We start from the raw sequence: 18,838 nt of genomic DNA, 5'->3' as shown, positions 1-18,838 counted from the left end.
GTCACACAGCTAGTAAGTGTGTTAAGTGTCTGAAGCCGGATTTGAACTCAGGTACTCCCGAATCCAGGGCCGGTGCTTTATCCACTGTGCCACCTAGCTGCCCCTGTCCTTCATTTAAAAAATTTTTTTTTCATGTTTCCTTCATGCGAACTACCTCTCCCCAGACCATCTCTCCCCTTCCCCCTCCCCCGGGTCTATTTCTCCTACACCTCAACCCTATTTTAAAGATGTCATCATGGGTTAGTTAGGTGGCACAGTGAACAATGCACCAGCCCTGGACCCAGGAGTCCCCAAGCCCAAATCTGGTCCCAGACATAAGACACCCCACCCTGTCTGCCCCACAAAGAACAAAACCAATGACAGCATAGGGTGACGCCTTGACTTGTGTTCAATGAGGCAGAGTTGCATGAAGTCATCAGCCTAACCCTGACAGAGTCATTGAAGTCCAGTGGCAGGACAAGAGTTAGGATGACTGGCAATGGCCCAGGACACAGTGGATAAACTTGGCATCTTTGATGTCTGATGATGTCTTCTGCAGCGGCTGCTTCAGCCACCTTCATGGCCATTGGAATAAATTGCTTTCATCTTCCCATTCTGTTGGGGAAGTCTTCACATCCTTGGGGTAGATATCATGTAACTCACTGATGGGTTTGAGGTCTGCTGGTTACCTTCAACCTAGTTTAGCGCATCTTCTGAGATGGTTTGCCAGGGTGTGGCCACTGTGCATGCTACAGCTTCTTGGAGCCCCAGGTGAGAATTGGGTGAAAGGTGGATAAGCAACACTGAAAAGGGCTCAGCAAGCCCTCACTAGTCCCCCTAAAACCCCATACACTTCCTTGGCTAAATAACCATAGTTTCTCCAATGGATTCTCCTAAAACATGGTTTCCAGCCCATCCACTGTCCTAGTCACATTTCCCTTCTTTCTTGTATTCTTCTTATAATGTAGACTCATAAGTGGGCTTCAGATGAGGACTGCCGTCTGACCAGGGCAGAGTTCGGTGGCATTGTAACTCTCAAGTCCTTAACGATATGGTTCTTTGAAATCATTCAGTCAGTCCATATACATTTATTAAGCACCAACTATGTGCCAGGCACTAAAAAGGCAAAAGACAAGGGGGCAGCTAGGTGGCGCAGTGGATAGAGCACCGGCCCTGGAGTCAGGAGTACCTGAGTTCAAATCCGGCCTCAGACACTTAACACTTACTAGCTGTGTGACCCTGGGCAAGTCACTTAACCCCAATTGCCCAATTGCCTCACTAAAAAAAAAAAGGCAAAAGACAGTCCCTTTCTTCAAGGACATCATGGTCCAATGGGGCAGGGGGGAGAGACAATATACAAACAACTCCATACAAATAAGGTGCAAATAAGACAGGATAAATTGGGGAGGGGATACATGCCAAATATCATGTTGCAGTTTTTTTGGGGGGTGAATGAGAATAAGGTGGCCATGTCACATTATGGACTTAGCATATTGCCCCAGAATGTTGATCAGACTTACAGAAGAACATGGACAAGAGGTGCACAGGAAGGACTGTGGTCGTCATCATTGAAGAGAACTTCTAAATTGAGATGACAACCCCCTTTGAATATTTGACAAATGGACTTGCAGCACACTAAACCCCCCAGATGTTTTTTCACCAGAACTGTTACCTGGTGACCCCCCCCCAATAATTTCTGCAGTTGGTTTTTTGAACCTAAGTGTAATTTATCTGTCTCTCTGCAACCTCTCTACACCCATGATTCCTAGTTCTGCCTTCTGCATTCAAGAAGGTAATTAGATGGTTCCAGGTATAGAGTGATGAACCAGGAGTCACAAAGACCCAAATTCTAATTCAGATACTAGTGGTGTGACCCTGGGAAAATCATTTAACCTCTCTCAATTTCAGTTTCCTCATTTGTACAATGAAGATTATAATAGCACCTACCTCCCAATATTGTTGTGAAGACCAAATGAGATAATATTTGAAAAGTGCTTTGCAGATTTAGAAAGTGCTGTGTAAATGCTAGCTAGCTAAGTGGTTAGTAGTAATAGTAACATCATCAAATTTAATCTTTCTTGAGCTTTTAAAGTCAGTGCTTCAAATGCTTTAAAATAGCTATCATGTTCTTCTTTGCCTATTCTTGGTACAGCGCTGTCTCTGTGGGTACGTCTAGCCTCTGTGTTCTGGTCAGTGTTGGTCTGCCACATCCTACCCTAGTTCACTCCTCCTAATTCAATTCTAAAATGATAGCTGCTGATCCTTCATAATATGTAGCCCTTGGGACAGGTGCAGGGCAGGAGAGAGCACGTACTTATTGGTTTCTTCTGTAAGGAGTGGGAGGATATTTTTGATAGATTGGTTACCTTTCTTGCTCTATTCTGAGTTGATATCAGCACTACTATATGAGGCACCACTTGTACTTTGCCTTGAGAAATTTGGGTAGGCTTCCTGACCTCTCAAAATACTGCCTCCCCGCCCCCAACCTATCACTGATACCTGATATTCCACCATTCATGCCTTTAGGTCATTTAAAATTATGCAAATATGCCTGGGAGGAGATCATGTATTAAGGTCCTATAAATAAGCTTACCCAAGCCTTTCATGGAATTGAGCATTTTTAGGGAGGGGGAATAAGAGAAAGTACTACGGTTCTGGGTTCCAAGGGGTATAGAAGTATTGTGCCCACTTTACCATAGAGAAAAAGGGGCCTCTTTAGCATTGTTATGGCTACTAAAGGTAAATGTAGTTTTATTCACAACTGTCGGCCACACATCTCGCTTGGAGTTCCTGTAAACATTTTCATCCTGGCATAATTATTAAGGTTCAATAGTAAGCAATGTTGTTAACTCATGTGGTCCTCAAGAAGTTGCCTGATGTGAAAAGTTCACTGACTCCAAAGGGATTTCTTTTATAACTTCTTCTCTCTTCCAACCCTCTACCCGAATCTACAGATTGTTTGCCATAGTGAACAAGGATTCACGGACCAGGTTGGTGCCAACCCCAGGAAAATGGGTTACTTAGCTACCAAGTGGTAGACAGCCAGCGTCACTGTCCTTTGTGCTGATCAGATAAAGGGGCTTTGTTTTGGAAGGGAGGGAACATGATCGCTCCCAACTACTAGCACCCTCCTTCTCAAACCACCTTGTGTTTTTCTATTTTGTATATATTTGAATTTATTAACTTTGCCCTTAAGCTGTATATATTTTATATGTAGTTTTTATCTCCCACACTAGAATGTAAACTCATTGTGAGTAGAGACTTTTTTCATTCTTTGTACTTACATCCTGAGCACCTAGTACAGTGTTCGACACACAGTAAACACACTTTGTAAATACTTGTTAATTGGTTCTTTCTTATGGAACAATGATATTCCATTGAATTCATATGCCACGGTTTATTTACACATTCCCAGTTTATTTAGACATATTTAGACATTCTCAATTAGGCATTTAGATATATTAGACATTTAGTTAGACATGAGCATCTGGCCCAACAACAGCCATGTAGTTATCCAATTCAATTGACAAGCACGTATGAAGAACCTACTATGTGTCAGGCTGTGTGCTGAAGGTATAAAGAAAAAAGCAGCTCCTATATTTACCGTCTAGTAGACATTGCAGAATGAGTGAATCATTCTGTAAGTAACCCACCTCCTGTCCAGTGACAGCCAGAACGGGAGGTTCAACCTATTTAAAAGCTCTTCTAGATTGGTTTTCTTCTTGGTTTTCTTCTTGGAATGAAATGGAAAAGTTTTCCATTAAGCAAGGCTCTCACTCTCTGGCCCAGGTGAGGCTGGGAAGGCCTAGCTGTCTGGGCCCTCTGACTCTCCTCAGCTGGATTGGAGGCTGCCCTTGCCCAGTGCTGGCCTGGGCTGACAAGTAAAAACCTCAGGCATGGAATGGGGATGGGTGTTGGGAGTGGGGGATGGGTGTTCTGAGGAGAGAGGAAGGGTGAGTGGGGAGGGTCATAGAGAATTCCCTTTGTCCTTCCTGTCTGTCTGACCACACCCTTCTAGGAGACTTTCAAGACAAATAGAAGAGGATAGAACCTTTTCAAACTGCAAGCTAATGGATCCAGCATTTCTAAATGAAATTGGAACGGTGGTCATGTCTGTATTATCTCTGGCGATTCAGGGCTGCATTTGAGAGGGGAGAAAAGCTTAGCAAAAAGTAATTTCAGAGCCTTGACTGCTTTCTGATTACAATTCAGGATTACTGTTTTAATCATCGCTTATCGAGTAATACCACAAACCCCAGAGCATGACCATCTTTCTCAAGGGAAGCCAGATTTAAAAGCCAATTTTCAGCAATCCTTCCCCTTTCTCCAAACTCGTCTAACTAATATGGAAGGATGATAATCTGGCATATTACAAGAGACTTGAAGTGATGCCTCAAACACTGCTGTGTTCTCAGGCTACTCCTTACACAGGACTTATTTCTGCCTGTTTGTGTGTTTTCCCTCCCTCCCTCCCTCCCTCCCTCCCTCCTTCCTTCCTTCCTTCCTTCCTTCCTTCCTTCCTTCCTTCCTTCCTTCCTTCCTTCCTTCCTTCCTTCCTTCCTTCCTTCCTTCCTTCTCTCCCTCTATCCCTCCCTCCAAACTCATCTAATATGGAGGGATGATAATCTGGCATATTACAGGAGACTTGAAATAATGCCTGAAACCCTGCTGTATTTATTCTCAGGCTATTCTCACACAGGACTTATTTCTATCTGTCTGTGAGTCTTCCCTCCCTCCCTCCCTCCCTCCCTCCCTCCCTCCCTCCTTCCTTCCTCTCTTCCTTCCTTTTTCTTGCATTGAAGAAAAAAGGCAGGATGTGTCTGCATGTACAGCTTTTGAAATGTTCATGATCTGAATATCTGTAATAAGGAAAAAGATTGAATCCAGTGCTTTGAAAAGCAGGCACCCTTAGAGAGATCATCATGCTGGTTATTCATGGCCAGCCCCATACAGCATGTGGGTGAAGAAATTCTTGGGGAAGCTTGTAATGATAACAATCATTGTGCTTCTATGGCTCTGAACTGCAAAAGGCAGTAGGAATCATCCTTGTGCATTCCACCAAGAATGGGAGTCAATGAAATTAAATAGACACTTTTAAAAGTGGCTGCTAGGAATTATTTACTAGGGCAGCTAGGTGGTGCAGTAGATAAAGCACTGGCCCTGGAGTCAGGAGGATCTGAGTTCAAATTTGATCTCAGACACTTACTAGCTGTGTGACCTTGGGAGAGTCACTAAACCCCAATTGCCTTAAACATCCAGGACCATCTCTAGTCATCCCGTTGTATATCTTGCCACTGGACCCAGATGGCTCTCAAGGAGAGAGTGAGGTTGGTGACCTTGCATAGCCGTCCTTCACTTCAATTCAACTCAGTGCAAATCATGACATCACCTCCTGACGTCATGGTCCCCTTTGAGAATGAAGGAGCAACAACAGCTAGGAGTCAAGCTCTGAGTCAGGTACTGGGGAGACAAAGACAACAATGCAACAGCATTTACCTTCAAGGAGCTTCCATTCTGCTGGGGGGGGGAGAGGCAACATATACAATATAAACAAATATTATAGAAATGTATGCCAAGTAATTTGGGAGGAGGAAGGCAATAATTGTGGGGCCAGGGGTTTTAGGAGCTTCCTGATTGCTACTGCTGCTGTTGTTTTAGGGGCAGGGAGATTTGATTTAAAAGGATCCTGTATAACAGAGATAAGGCAATTCTATCGTGTGGACTTCATCCCAAGGACCAATTTTTTCCTTCTCACAGGGCAGAATTATATCCTAATTTCTAACTATGATTGCAAAAATGTATCTGACCTTTAGAAATCTTCAGCAGAAATGTCCTGAAAGACCACAAGGTAAGCATGTTGGCCCATGAAAATAGAGGATCTCTGATGGATTTTCCTTGAGTAGGTGATATAATAGAACACTAGACTTGTAATAAGAAGATTTGGGTTCAGTCCCTTTACTGATCCTCTCTCCATGCCCATCTCTTAGTGATCTTCCTCCTCAAACTACCTTGTATTAGTTTTCTATAATTCTGTCCCCTCCCCCCTTATATATTAAATATATATATACACATACACACACACATTCTATGCCTATCTGTAGATCTGTCCATCTATCTGTCCACCACCCACCCACTCACCCATCCATCCACCCACTCACCCACCCATTCATCCATCCATCCATCCATCCATCGACATATCTCCCTCATTAGAATGTAAGTTCCTTGAGAGCAGGGACTGTCTTGTGTTTTTCTTTGTATCCCTAACTCCTAGTACAATGTCTAGCAAATAGTCATTGCTTAATGAATGTTTGCTGATTGATTGATTAGAACAATTACATTGCATGTGTCCTGAGGCAAGTCATTCTTCCTTTCTAATTCTCAACTGACAGCTAGGTGGTGCAGTGGGTAGAGTTCTGGGTCTGAGAAGACCCTGAGTTCAGATCCAGCTTCAGACACTTCCTAGCTGTATGACCCTGGGCAAGTCACTTAACCCTGTTTGCCTCAGTTCCTCATCTATAAAATGAGCTGGAGAAGGAAATGTCAAACCACTGCAGTATCTTTGCTAAGAAGACCCCAAGTGGGGGTCACAAAAAGTCAGACATGACTGAAACAATTGAACAAAATCTCTTGTTATCCTCATCTCCAAATCATTCTACCTCTCTGATCCTCAGTTGTCCTCATCTGTAAGATGGAGATAAGGACGCTTACACAATCTGCCTTATAGAATATGAAAAAATGCTTTATGAACCTTACAACATTATAGAAATGTGGAGTATTAATCTGTCTGCCATCAGTCTCTCCCATCTCCAATCCATCTTCCTCACAGCTGCCAAATAAATATTACTTAAAACATATCTCACTGTCATTACCCCACTCAAAAAATTTTGGTGATTCCTTATTATCTCTAAAATACAAAATCTAGGACATAAAGGACTCTATAATCAGGCTCCCTCCTTTATTTGTAGTCTTATTGCATGATTCTACTTCTAGACTCAATGCCTTTTTCATTCATTCATTCATTCATTCATTCATTCATTCATTCATTCATTCATTCATTTATCTATCCATTCATTCACTCTATGTTCCAACCAAACTGGATTTCTATCTATTCATTTTATATCCTGCTTCTATGTTTTTGAATAAACGGTTCTCTACCCCTATCCTCCTCCACTCTAATCTTTGGAATGCACTCCCTCCTCCTCATTGCCTTGTCCTTAATAATACTATAATATCTTCATCCAGCTCATTTCTGATAACTGTGGGTGTCCCACAGGGCTCTGCTCTGGGTCTTCTCTTCTCCATCTATATTATTTCACTTGGTGATTTCATCAGCTCCCATGGATTCAAATTTCATCTCTATGCAGATCATTATTAGAACTATTTACCTAGCTCTGACCTCTCTCCTGTCCTCCAGCTACCTAATGGACATCTCAAACTGGATGTCTCATAGACAATTCAAACTCAACATGTCCCAAAGTGAACTCACTATCTTTTCCCCCAAACCCCCTCCCCTCTTCCTAACTTCTAGGGCAGTGGTGTCACACAGAAATGGGGGTCACTATTCTGAACATAAGAATCCCTACAGGCTATGTATTGACTTAGCTTTAAAATGTAATATTAAATATCTTTTATTGTATTTTATTTATCTATTTGTCTATTCGTCTATTTATTTACCTAATTAATCTATCTATCTATTTTTAATTATTTTGTTAAATATTTCCCAATTAAGTTTTTTTGGGTTTTTTGGAGGTTTTTTTTTTTTTTTGGTGAGGTAATTGGGGTTAAGCGACTTGCCCAGGGTCACACAGCTAGTAAGTGTCAAGGGTCTGAGTCCGGATTTGAACTCAGGTCCTCTTGAATCCAGGGCCGGTGCTCTATCCACTTTGCCACCTAGCTGCCCCTCTCAATTGAGTTTTAATGTGGTTCAGGCTACACTTGAGCATGGTGTGGGCAGAGAACGTTTGATGCCTCTGGTCTAGGGTACCACCATCTTTCCTGTCATCTCAACTCACCTTCCAGGGTCAACTCCTCATTCTCTCTCCCCCTCCATATCACCTCCAGTAACACTGACCTGCTTGAGTTCCTCTCACAAGACACTCCATCTCCCAAACTCTATCCCTTTTCACTGGCCATCCCCCATGACTGACATGCTCTCCCTCCTCAGTCTCCCCATCTCAGCTTCTCAGGATTTCTTCAACTCCTAGCTAAAATTCCACCTTCTGTAAGAAGTCTTTCCTAATCCCATTAATTCTAGTGCCTTCCCTCTGTTGATTATGTTCAAATCATCCTGCTTATAGGTTGTTTATACATGGTTGTTTGCATGTTGTTTCTATCATTCTACTGTGAGCAGAGAGAAGGAATTAGCTTTTTACCCTTCTTTGTATTTCCGTGGTTTAGCACATAGCATGTGCCTAATAAATGTGAGCTGCCTGCCTGACTCATTTTTTGTTTTGTTCTTGTTCAGTCATGTCTGACTCTTTGTCACTTCATTTGCAGTTTTGTTGGCAAAGAACTGGAGTCATTTGCCATTTCCTTCTTCAGCTCATTTTACAGATAAGGAAACTGAGGCAAACAGGGTGGAGTGACCTGCCTAGGGTCACACAGCTAGTGAGTATCTGAGGACAGATTTGAACTCAGGTCCTCCTATCTCTAGCACCAGTACTCTATCTACTGTGTCATCTAGCTGCACCAACTGACTAATAATAATTAGCATTTCCATTACTTTTTTTTTCCTGGGCAATGAGGGTTAAGTGACTTGCCCAGAGTCACACAGCTAGTGAGTGTTAAGTGTCTGAGGCCAGATTTGAACTCAGGTTTTTCCTGAATCCAGGGCCAGTGCTTTATCCAATGTGCCGCTTGGCTGCCCCCTCCATTACTTTTTAAGGTTTACATCTGTTATCTCCTTTAGTCCTCAGAATAACCTGTAGGGTAGGTGCTATTATCATCTCTATTTTAAAAATGAGGAAACTAAGGCCAGGAATGTTTCAGTGATTTGTCCAAGGTCACACAGCTAGTTAATATTGGAGGCAGGGCATTTTCCTAATTCCTCCCCATTCCTTCCCAGTAGATAGAGCACTGGGCCTGGAGTTAGGAAGACCTGAGTTCCAATCCAGTCTCAGACACTTACTAGCTATGTGGCCTTGGGTGAGTCATTTTTTTCCCTCTTGACCTCAGTTTCCTGATCTATAAAATGGATATAATAATATTTGTGCTACCTAATTCACAAATGGGCAGCTAGGTAGTACAGTGGATGTGGTGCTGGACCTGGAGGAAGACTCATCTTTCTGAGTTCAAATCTGGCTGCAGAGACTTGTTAGCTGTGTGACCCTGGGCAAGTCACTTTACCCCGTTTGTTTTACTTTCCTCATTTGTAAAATGAGCTGGAGAAAGAAATGGCAAACGAATCTAGTATCTCTGCCAAGAAAACCCTAATAGGGTCATAAAGAGTCGGACATGACTGAAACAACTGAACAGCACACATTATTGTTAGTTCTCTCGCCTTTCTGAAGTTATATTGTATAACTTTTATGAATTTTGAATTTACTTAGCTGTGCACGTTTTATGCATTCACATGCAGATGTGCTTATCTGCCTACAAACTTCCTTAGTAAACAAAGACTCATCTTTTTAACACCAACATCCTATCGGTTTTGCTGTTTGACAGTAATACATAGAATGGAGCAATCTCCAAAGAATTAAGAATGAGTGTCCCACAGAGGTCAATGGAGAAGTGCATGGTGGGTTAGCTCAGGCTTCACCATCGAACCAAGGAGGAACGTTGAGGAAGAATAGGTCCAAAAGGTGTTATTAAGAAGATGTATGGTAGGAAGAAAACATAGCCCAGGCATGTGGTAGGAGAAAGGGATGAGAGGTGGATGGCCATGGGATTCATCTGCTACCTGAGCTATGTTAAGAAGCAGCATAGTATGCCTCCGTGGGCCTGACCTCCCCTCCTCCCCAATGATGAACTTACGGGAAGGCACGAGCAAGAAAAGCACAAGATAGGCAGCCACAGGCAGGTTTCAGTCTCCATAATTGGTGAGAACTCCCAAATCAAAGAGATCACGTCTGTTTGTAGGATGAGAATGGATGCTTTATCAGCCACAGCTACTTGAGGACAGAGCCGCTTGCTTCAATACTTAGCTGAGGGCTTTGCCCATAGCAGGAACTTAATAAATGCTTATTGAATTGAGTTCAGTTTAATGTATGCCTTTCTCTAAGTCATTTTTTCAGCAAAGATTTGAGTGCTACATTGGATGTGTCTCAGACATAAGAAAAAGGAGGAAGGAATATAGAGGGGAAAGGAGGGTAGACAGCAGAAGGAAATGGAGAAAGGGGAAAGGAGAGAGAGAGACAGAGACAGAGAACGAGACAGACAGACAATGACAGACATGAAGAGAGACAGAGCAAGAGAGCAGGAGAAGGAGCACAAGAGAAGAAAGGTGAGAGAGAGGGAGTGTCAGACAGAGAGGAGAAGGGTTGGAGGGAAAAGGAGGACAAGAATATGAGGGAAAGCTATAGAGAGGAAAGGAAGGCAAGAGAAAGACAAACACAGAGACAGAGAGAGAAAAAGGAGAGAGGGGGGAGAGACAAGGAATTATAGAGAAAAGGAGGAGGAGGGGGAAAGAGACAAAGAAAGAGAGGACAGCAGAAGATCAAGAAGTAAAGGTAGTGAAAGAAAGGAGGGAGGGAGAGAAAGAGGGTGGGAGAGAGGGAGAGAGGGAGAGAGGGAGGGAAGGAGGGAGGAGGGAGATAGTGGAGGAGAGGAAAAAGAGGGAGACAGAGGGACAAACACGACTATCTTTTTGTATCTCTGCCTCTATTCCTCTGTCCTCCCCCTTTCCTTCTCCCCACCTCTCTAGGAAAACAAAGGAACGACACAGAACCGAAGCATACAGGGTGTCCTGAAAGTCTTAGTTCAGTGTTAAGCTCTAACAGCTGCTCTAAGACTTTGGGAACCTTCTGTTCTTCATGCTTCCGGTATTTACTTTTTTGTTCCCTTCTCTTCATTTAAGAAGCTGGTGAATGGAACATTTTCTATTTCGCTCTCAACAAATCAAAATGAGCAAGGGCAGGGACCATGCCATTTAATCTTGGCATCTCATTGAGGGCCGGACACCAGGCTTTGCACAGAGCAGATGCTCCTTAAGTACCTTTCAATTCAATTCAACTCAACATTTCTTCAGCAGCCGCTATGTGCCTGGCCCTATTCTGGGGGTGGAGGGTTAAGACACAAGTCTCATCATTCAGGGTTCTTTCTTTGCTGCTCCCCCAGTTCTATCCTCCATCTCCCACCTCCTTGCTTTTGCATGGGCTGTCCTCTCTCACGTGGAATGAACTCCCTCTTCACTTCAGCCTCTTAGATGCCCCAGCTTCCTCCAAGACTCAGCAAAACCTTTACTGATTCCCCTAATGACATCTGCCCTCCCTTCAACCCTATTATGCCAATGTTTATGTATACATGTATTATATATCACACACATGCATGCATATATACATATATACATCCATACACCCATATATATCTATATATGTATGTATATGGAGAGAGAAAGGGAGAGGGAGAATGAGAGAGGAAGAGAAGGGAGGGAGGGGGAGAGAGAGAGAGAGCGCGCGAACGCACATTCCATCCTATCCTGCTCCCAGGAGAATAGAAGCTCTTTGAAGGCTGGGACTGCTTTTCCTTTTGTCCTTGAATCACCAATCCCCTGCACAGTGCCATATCTATAGTAATTACTTAATAAATTCATCTTGAATTGGATTAGGTAAGATTGGATTAGGAAGGGAAGGGAGAGAAGGGAACAAACATTTATTAAACATCTATTATGTGCCAGGATCTGTGCTAAGTACTTCACAAATGTTATCTCATTTGATTCTCTGGAATCAAACCTGAGACATAGGTTCTCTTATGACCCCCATTTTACAATTGAGGAAACTGAGGCAGACAGAGGTTTAAGTGACCTGTCCAAGATCACACAGCTAGTATCTGAGGCCAGATTTAAACTTGTCTTCCTGACTCCAGACTCAGCACTCTATTCAGTGCAGCTCCTAACTGCCAAATGGCATTGTATTAGATTGGATTGGAAGAATTAGATGATTTAGAGGGGACCTCAGAGTTTATTTAATGAAACCTGCTCATTGTACAGATGGCCTAGAGAGGCTGTTGGGCTCCATAGAAAGGGAGATGAACTTAGGGTCAGGGAGCTGGGTTTCAATCCTGACTTTGCCTTTGTGTGATGGGCATCACCTAATCCTTCTGGGTCTCAGTTTTCTCATCTGTAAAATGAGTGTGTATGTGGTGGTGGTGGGAGGTTTCTGGCTAGATGAACTTTGAGATATGTTTCATCTCTAAATATGATCCTGTGATGCCATGAACTTGCCCAAGGACACACAGGTAGGATGTGGGTGAGCCAGATATTCAGACCAGGATCTCTTGTTCCAAATTCATCGTCCACTGTATCAAGCTCTTAATGGGCAAATCTGAACATGCCCGTTCATTTGCTCAAAAAACCATCAATGGCTCCTTACTGCCTACATGATAAAGTTTAAATTTCTGTGCTTGGAATTCAAGGACATCCCCAATCACCACCCTTGCCTCCCCCCATCCTAGAATCATTTGCTATAACTCCCCTTCATACACTTTATACTTTAGGCAGACACTACACCTTTTTGCCTCTTACCCATGCCTTGTATTCTCTTCCCTTCATGCCCTTTGCTCATGCTGTTCCCCATGGCTGGGATGCCTTCCCTCTACCTCTTCACTTGTTGAATTCTTACCCAGCCTTTATTTTTTTTTAGTGAGGCAATTGGGGTTAAGTGACTTGCCTAGGGTCACCCAGCTAGTAAGTGTTAAGTGTCTGAGGCCGGATTTGAACTCAGGTACTCCTGACTCCAGGGCTGGTGCTCTATCCACTGCACCATCTAGCTGCCCCTATTATTTTAAATCATAAAAAATTTATTTTTTCCAGATAGTTTTCAACATTTGTTTTTATAAGATTTCACATTACAAATTTTTCTCCTTCTCTTCCTTCCCTCCTCCCTTTCCAAGACAGAAAGCAATCTGATATAGGTTATATATGTACAATCACATTAAACCTATTTCTGCATTAGTCATGTTGTGAAAGAAGATTAAGAACAAAAGGGAAAAACCTCAAAAAAGAAAAAAAAGTAGAAACAATATGGTTCGATCTGCATTCAGCTTCCACAGTTCTTTTTTTCTGGATGTAGAGAGCATTTTCTATCATGAGTCTTTTGGAATTGTCTTCTTACCCAGTCTTTAAAGACCAACCCTTGGGCCACCTCTTCCCAGAAGCCTCCTCTCGGTCAATAGCAACCTTCTCCTCTGTTGCAGTTTGTTGGTACCTCTCTGATGCACTTAACAAATTATGTTCCTTATGGCTGTGTGTTGGTGTCATTTCCTGACTACAAGATTTATTTATAAGGGAAGGGACCATGATTTATCTAAACCCTGTATCTCACCCTGTGCCTGTCACATCACTCTGCACTTAACTCCCTTTCATCAGGGTCAGGAGCTGGGTGGAGACCCATTGGGAGTGATGGTCCAGTCAGCAAATCTCCCTCCCTGACTTTCAGACTGCCCAGCCTCCATTCATCCTCACCTGTTTTGCCTGGATTCCCTAGGGCCTCAGAGGAGGAGGGTACTATTCTATTATTGAGAACAGTTTGAAGGTTTGATCCACACTCAAAGAAGAAGGTTCTGAAGATCAATCCAGCAGGATTACCCAAAGCCTCATCTGAGGGAGGCTAAGCTACAGGTCACCAGGACCCGCTCATGTATCCGAGTCCATTCTCTTGTAGAGACTTCAACATGTTGGAATAGGAGAGAATAAACGAGGTCTGTCAGTAATCCATGTGTAAGAAGGGTGGGTGTGAGTGTGTCCCTAGATGCAAGAGAAGAATCACCTCCCAATATGTTCCCTAATTTCACACACAGCCTCAAATATGGCAGAAGGACACTTTGGGTCCCCAGGAGCCTCAGAAAGATTCCAATGAGAGGTAGTTCTTTATGAATAAATTGCACTTGCCTCTGTCATTTATTTTTGTTAGTTATTCTTTAATTTTTAATAATTATGAATTTAATCATAAAAAGTCCAACTCATAAACATTTCAACATGCAAAAAGAGTAAAAAAGAGGATTGTATATGAATTTGGACACTTTTGTAGCACAATTTTTTCTGTCAAAGTATATATGAAATGTAACAGAGTCCTAACAAAATTCCTTCTAAATTTCATGTTTTCTTCAGTGCATGTTTTTTTTTTGGTGGGGCAATGAGGGTTAAGTGACTTGCCCAGGGTCACACAGCTACTAAATATCAAGTGTTGAGGCCAGATTTGAACTCAGTTTCTCCTCAATCCAGGGCTGGTGCTTTATCCACTGTGTCACCTAGCTGCCCCATGTTTTTTGTTTTGTTTTGTTTTTAAATATGTCTCTGTCATATACTCACATCATTCAGCAAAGTGAATCTTACTGGACTGTTTGAGTCTTGAAATAGGGGGCAGAATTCAGGATTCCACACTGAACCCATTCCCCATTACCAACTGAGGAACGTTGCCCAGCGCACTCCCCTAGACCTGGGGCATCTGTAACAGGGACTTTTGAGGCTTGCTTATGATCCTTGATAGAGTAGAATTAAGCTCACAGGTTTTGTCAAATTAGGAAAACAATTTGGAGTAAGTTCACAAGGAAAAGTCATCAGTCCACTTCTGTTAAGACAGTTCCTGATTATCCAGGGCCCCAAATGGTCAGATTCAATTTAATTCAATTCCATGAACATTTATTAAGTGTTTATTAGAGGGCAGTTGGGTGCTGGGATGCAATGATAAGAGAAACAATCCAAGGAGTAGGGGGTAGGGGCAGGGAACAAAGTATGTACTTATCACACTCTGGTGATACATATCACATACAACCTATTTATGTCCGATGATCTGTGTCTGCTTATAAATCCATAATAAGTGACCCACCCAATATGCTTGGAGGCTTTCTTTCTGTTGACATTGCACGGATGGATACCCATGGTGCATATGGGTTATGCCTTGCTGTTGTCACTGTTGTCACAGTCCGTCTTATTTTTCCATCATGCATTCCTTTATTGATATTGTTTAATCTGATTATTCCTCTGATTAGGTCCTTCTTTGGTTGTGTATGAGAGAGCTTGCTGGTATTCACCACACGCTGACACTGCATCTCTCTATTCAATTCCTTACCTGATATTAATGAACAAAGGGTAGTCAAGCAAAGTCATCTCTGTTGTTATTTATTTTAAGGACTCATATAATTTTGTTGGATTCATATGAAATGCCTTATTGGCGAGACTTTTTTTTTTGTTTGTTTGTTTTAATTTTTAGTGAGGCAATTGGGGTTAAGTGACTTGCCCAGGGTCACACAGCTAGTAAGTGTTAAGTGTCTGGAGCCATATTTGAACTCAGATACTCCTAAATCCAGGGCTGGTGCTCTATCCACTGAGCCACCTAGCTGCCCCAGCGAGACTTTTAAGGTGGTATTTTGCCATGTCTAGTCAATAAACCACTGCATAATCTGCATCTTTCAGTCAATTGTGTGATACTAAAGATATATGCTGCTGTGAAGTATTGCTTCCAAAAGTCAGTTGGCTCTATGCTAATACCCTTATCAAGGATACCCTTGATGTGGGTGCAGATTATTTAGAAAATAATGATAGAGATGTAAATATAGAGATAGGTGGATAGATAGGTAGACAGACAGATAGATGGTATGCATACAGATGATGATAAATAGACAGAGATAAAGAGATGTAAAGAGATTTATGTATTAAATGTACAGACAGAAAGACAAGATGATAGATGATTGAAAGATAGAGAAATGGATGGCTATAGAGACACAGATGGACAGACATATCAATAGATAGATAGGTAGACAGATGATGATAAATGATTGACATTTAGAGAAATGGATATAGAGATAGAGAGGGAGATAGATGGGCAGAGAAAGATGATGATAAATGATTGATAGATAAATGGGTAGATTTTGAAATAGAGGGAAACAGATCAATAGATAGATGATAGGTAAATGATGATAAATGATTGACAATTAGACAAATGAATGCATATAGAGATAAATGGATAGATGAATAGAAGGAGACAGAGACAGATAGATAAATGGATAGATCTAAAGAAAGGTGGATAGAGATAGAGATGATAAATGATTAACTAATAGATAAATGGATAGACAAAAATAGAGGAACAGACAGAAAGATACCTATAGAGAGAGAGAGATCAGTAGATGATGGGTAGACAGATGATGATTGATAGACAATTAGATAAATGGATAGCTATAGAGACAGAGAAGCATCTAGGTGGATAGAAGGCTGGATCTGGAGTCTTGAAGACCTGAGTTCAAATCCAACCAACTTATAACTATATGATCCTGGGCAAGATTTAATCTCTGTCTTTCCATCCGACACATTTCTAGACTGTCACATATGTGAGTTAGAAATACATCTGAGGCACTGTAGTATAATTAAAGTCAGAAGACTTGAGTTCAAATCCCACCTCTGATAGTTATTGCCTATGTGACCTCAGGCAAATCGTTTAATTTCCCTTGGCCTCGGTTTCCTTACCTGGTCAAAGAAAGGACTGGGATAGATGGCCTTTGAGCCCTTTCCAGATCTAGGTCTGTGATGTAGTCCAATTCTTGAATCTGACATATTAGGAGGACACCAGGGCCCAGTGACTTACTCAAGCTCACAGGTAATAGCTAATCCTCTGACCACCTGCCTACCTCAACACTTCTCTAGCCATATCCCTGCTAGGTCAGAGATCCCTGACACTTGAGAGGCTTCATCTCTGCTCCCCCAGTTTTCCCTTCTGAGCACCCCAGAGTCAGGCAGTATTTTCCTTCCTCCCTAAGCCATTTTGTTATCCTTCCTCCTCCCTTGCTCATCTTCCCTTCTCCATCCTCCCTCTTCCCTCCTTCCTCCTCCCTCTTCCCTCCTCCCTCTTTTTTCTTCCTCCCTCTTCCCTCCTCCCTCTTCTCTCCTTCCTCCTCCCTCTTCCCTCCTCCCTCTGCTCTCCTCCCTCCTCCCTCTTCCCTTCTCCCTCTTTCCTCCCTCCTCCCTCTTCCTTCCTACCTCTTTCCATCCTCCATTAGCCTTGTCCGGGAATCCCCAGAGCAGAATTTTTCAGGTTTCTGCCTAGAACTCTGCACAATTCTTCAGGGCCTTGTCTTTCACCAGGACCCGACAGGAGCTATGAGCCTGCATGCCCCAGTACAGCTCTGCACACACTAATGAATAAGTGCTCTGGGCAAAGACCAAGCAGAGTTTCCGGAAACCTGATGTCTCCTAGCTCCTCAGCTGGGTAGAAACCAGCTAATCTTTCCTTTGTTTCCCAGCCTCCTCACTCCCTATGCACCTGCCACCATGTCCCCAGGACTTAGAGTTCTCTGAGACATTAACAAGTTGCCTTAGTTCAGGCCTTTAATTGCCTCTCCAGCTTAGAGACAGCACATGCTTGGGGCATTGGGCTTAGGAATGGCCTCATTATGTCTGCCTGCTTTAGGAAGGGTGAGAGATGGTAAGGGGCCGACCTCCAAAAGAGCCCAGGGACCCAAGTGGCAGGAATGGTGAGGGGGAATTGAGAAAAGAGATTAGAGGACCTATGGTGACCAAGTGCTAGCCCATGGGAAAAAGCCAGATGCTAAACTGTCAACTAGTTACTACAGGTAATTTGGCAAAATGAAAAGAGCATGGGATTTGGGTCATCTTAGGGAAGTCTTTTTGGTTCTCCAAGACTCCTTTCTGACTGAGAAACGGAACCTTATTTCCTTCATTTATAAAAGGTAGGATTGGATGATGCAGCACGTAGCATAGTGCCTGGCACATAGTAGGTGCTTAATAAATGCCAGTTAACTATCCCTCAGGTCTCTCCCAGCTCCAAATCTTAAGTTCTATGTGTGTGTGTGTGTGTGTGTGTGTGTGTGTGTGTGCCCTTCCCATTGAACCAAACTCTAAAATCACTCCCAATACGCCCAATCGGTTCCCTTTCTCTGGACCTCAGTTTCTATACAGTAAAGTGTAGGGAATGGACTAAATGACCTCAAAGTTCCCTTCCAATGCATGGTAGAAATGTAAACAGCACTGTCTCTAAAGTCAGAGACCTTGGGTTCAAATCCTTCCTCTAAGGCTCACTATCCGTATGACCTTGAGTAAATCACTTAACCTCCCTCAGCCTCAATTTCTCCTTCTGAAAAATGTGAGTTTTGGGTTTAGGTGGTCTCTAAGATCTCTTCTAGCTTTAGGTCCATGATTCTTTTTTTTTCTTTTGGGTGAGACAATGAGAGTTAAGTGACTTGCCCAGGGTCACACAGCTAGTAAGTGTCAAGTGTCTGAGTTCAGATCTGAACTCAGGTCCTCCTGAATCCAGGGCTGGTGATTTATCCACTGAGCCACCCAGCTGCCCTCAGGTCCATGATTCTTAAGGTAGGTTACAGTGTTGGCGAGGCAGGGTGCAAAGAAGAGAAGGATGTATCTTCCCATCCTGAGACTCCCTCATCATTTACATGAAAAGTGTCTTCTCTGTTTCTAAGGTCTTAAGATTTGAGACTGTTTGACCTCTTGATACTTTCAGCATTGGCCAAAGAAGCTGTAACAGCAGCCAGGACTCAAACCCATCCTGTATGGGACAAGAAAGAGGCTCCTACCAAAACCTGTCACCATCACTAAGTGAGGTGAGTACTCTGGCATCCGTCTGAACAAAGTGTACAGTATTGAGATGAAAATGGTACATGTTTAAGAAAACCCTGTTATAAACTAAGCCTGGTAATTGGAGCCTGTGGGACTGTTTACACCAACAAAAAATTAATG

General features: G+C 42.8%; 1 long non-coding RNA gene across 1 annotated transcript in view; it reads left to right on the top strand.

Annotated features, from left to right (window-relative positions):
* LOC122735700 overlaps positions 1-18,838 on the top strand; it is a 47,051-nt gene that overhangs the window by 9,015 nt on the left and 19,198 nt on the right. Inside the window, exon 2 of the long non-coding RNA XR_006354141.1 lies at positions 18,603-18,702. This is a non-coding gene — a long non-coding RNA (uncharacterized LOC122735700). The remainder of the gene's footprint in view (positions 1-18,602; positions 18,703-18,838) is intronic.

Source organism: Dromiciops gliroides, chromosome 1 (assembly GCF_019393635.1).
Source record: "Dromiciops gliroides isolate mDroGli1 chromosome 1, mDroGli1.pri, whole genome shotgun sequence".
Taxonomy (NCBI): domain Eukaryota; kingdom Metazoa; phylum Chordata; class Mammalia; order Microbiotheria; family Microbiotheriidae; genus Dromiciops; species Dromiciops gliroides.
Note: the sequence above shows the minus strand (reverse complement) of the source record. Positions and strands in the feature narration are given on the sequence as shown.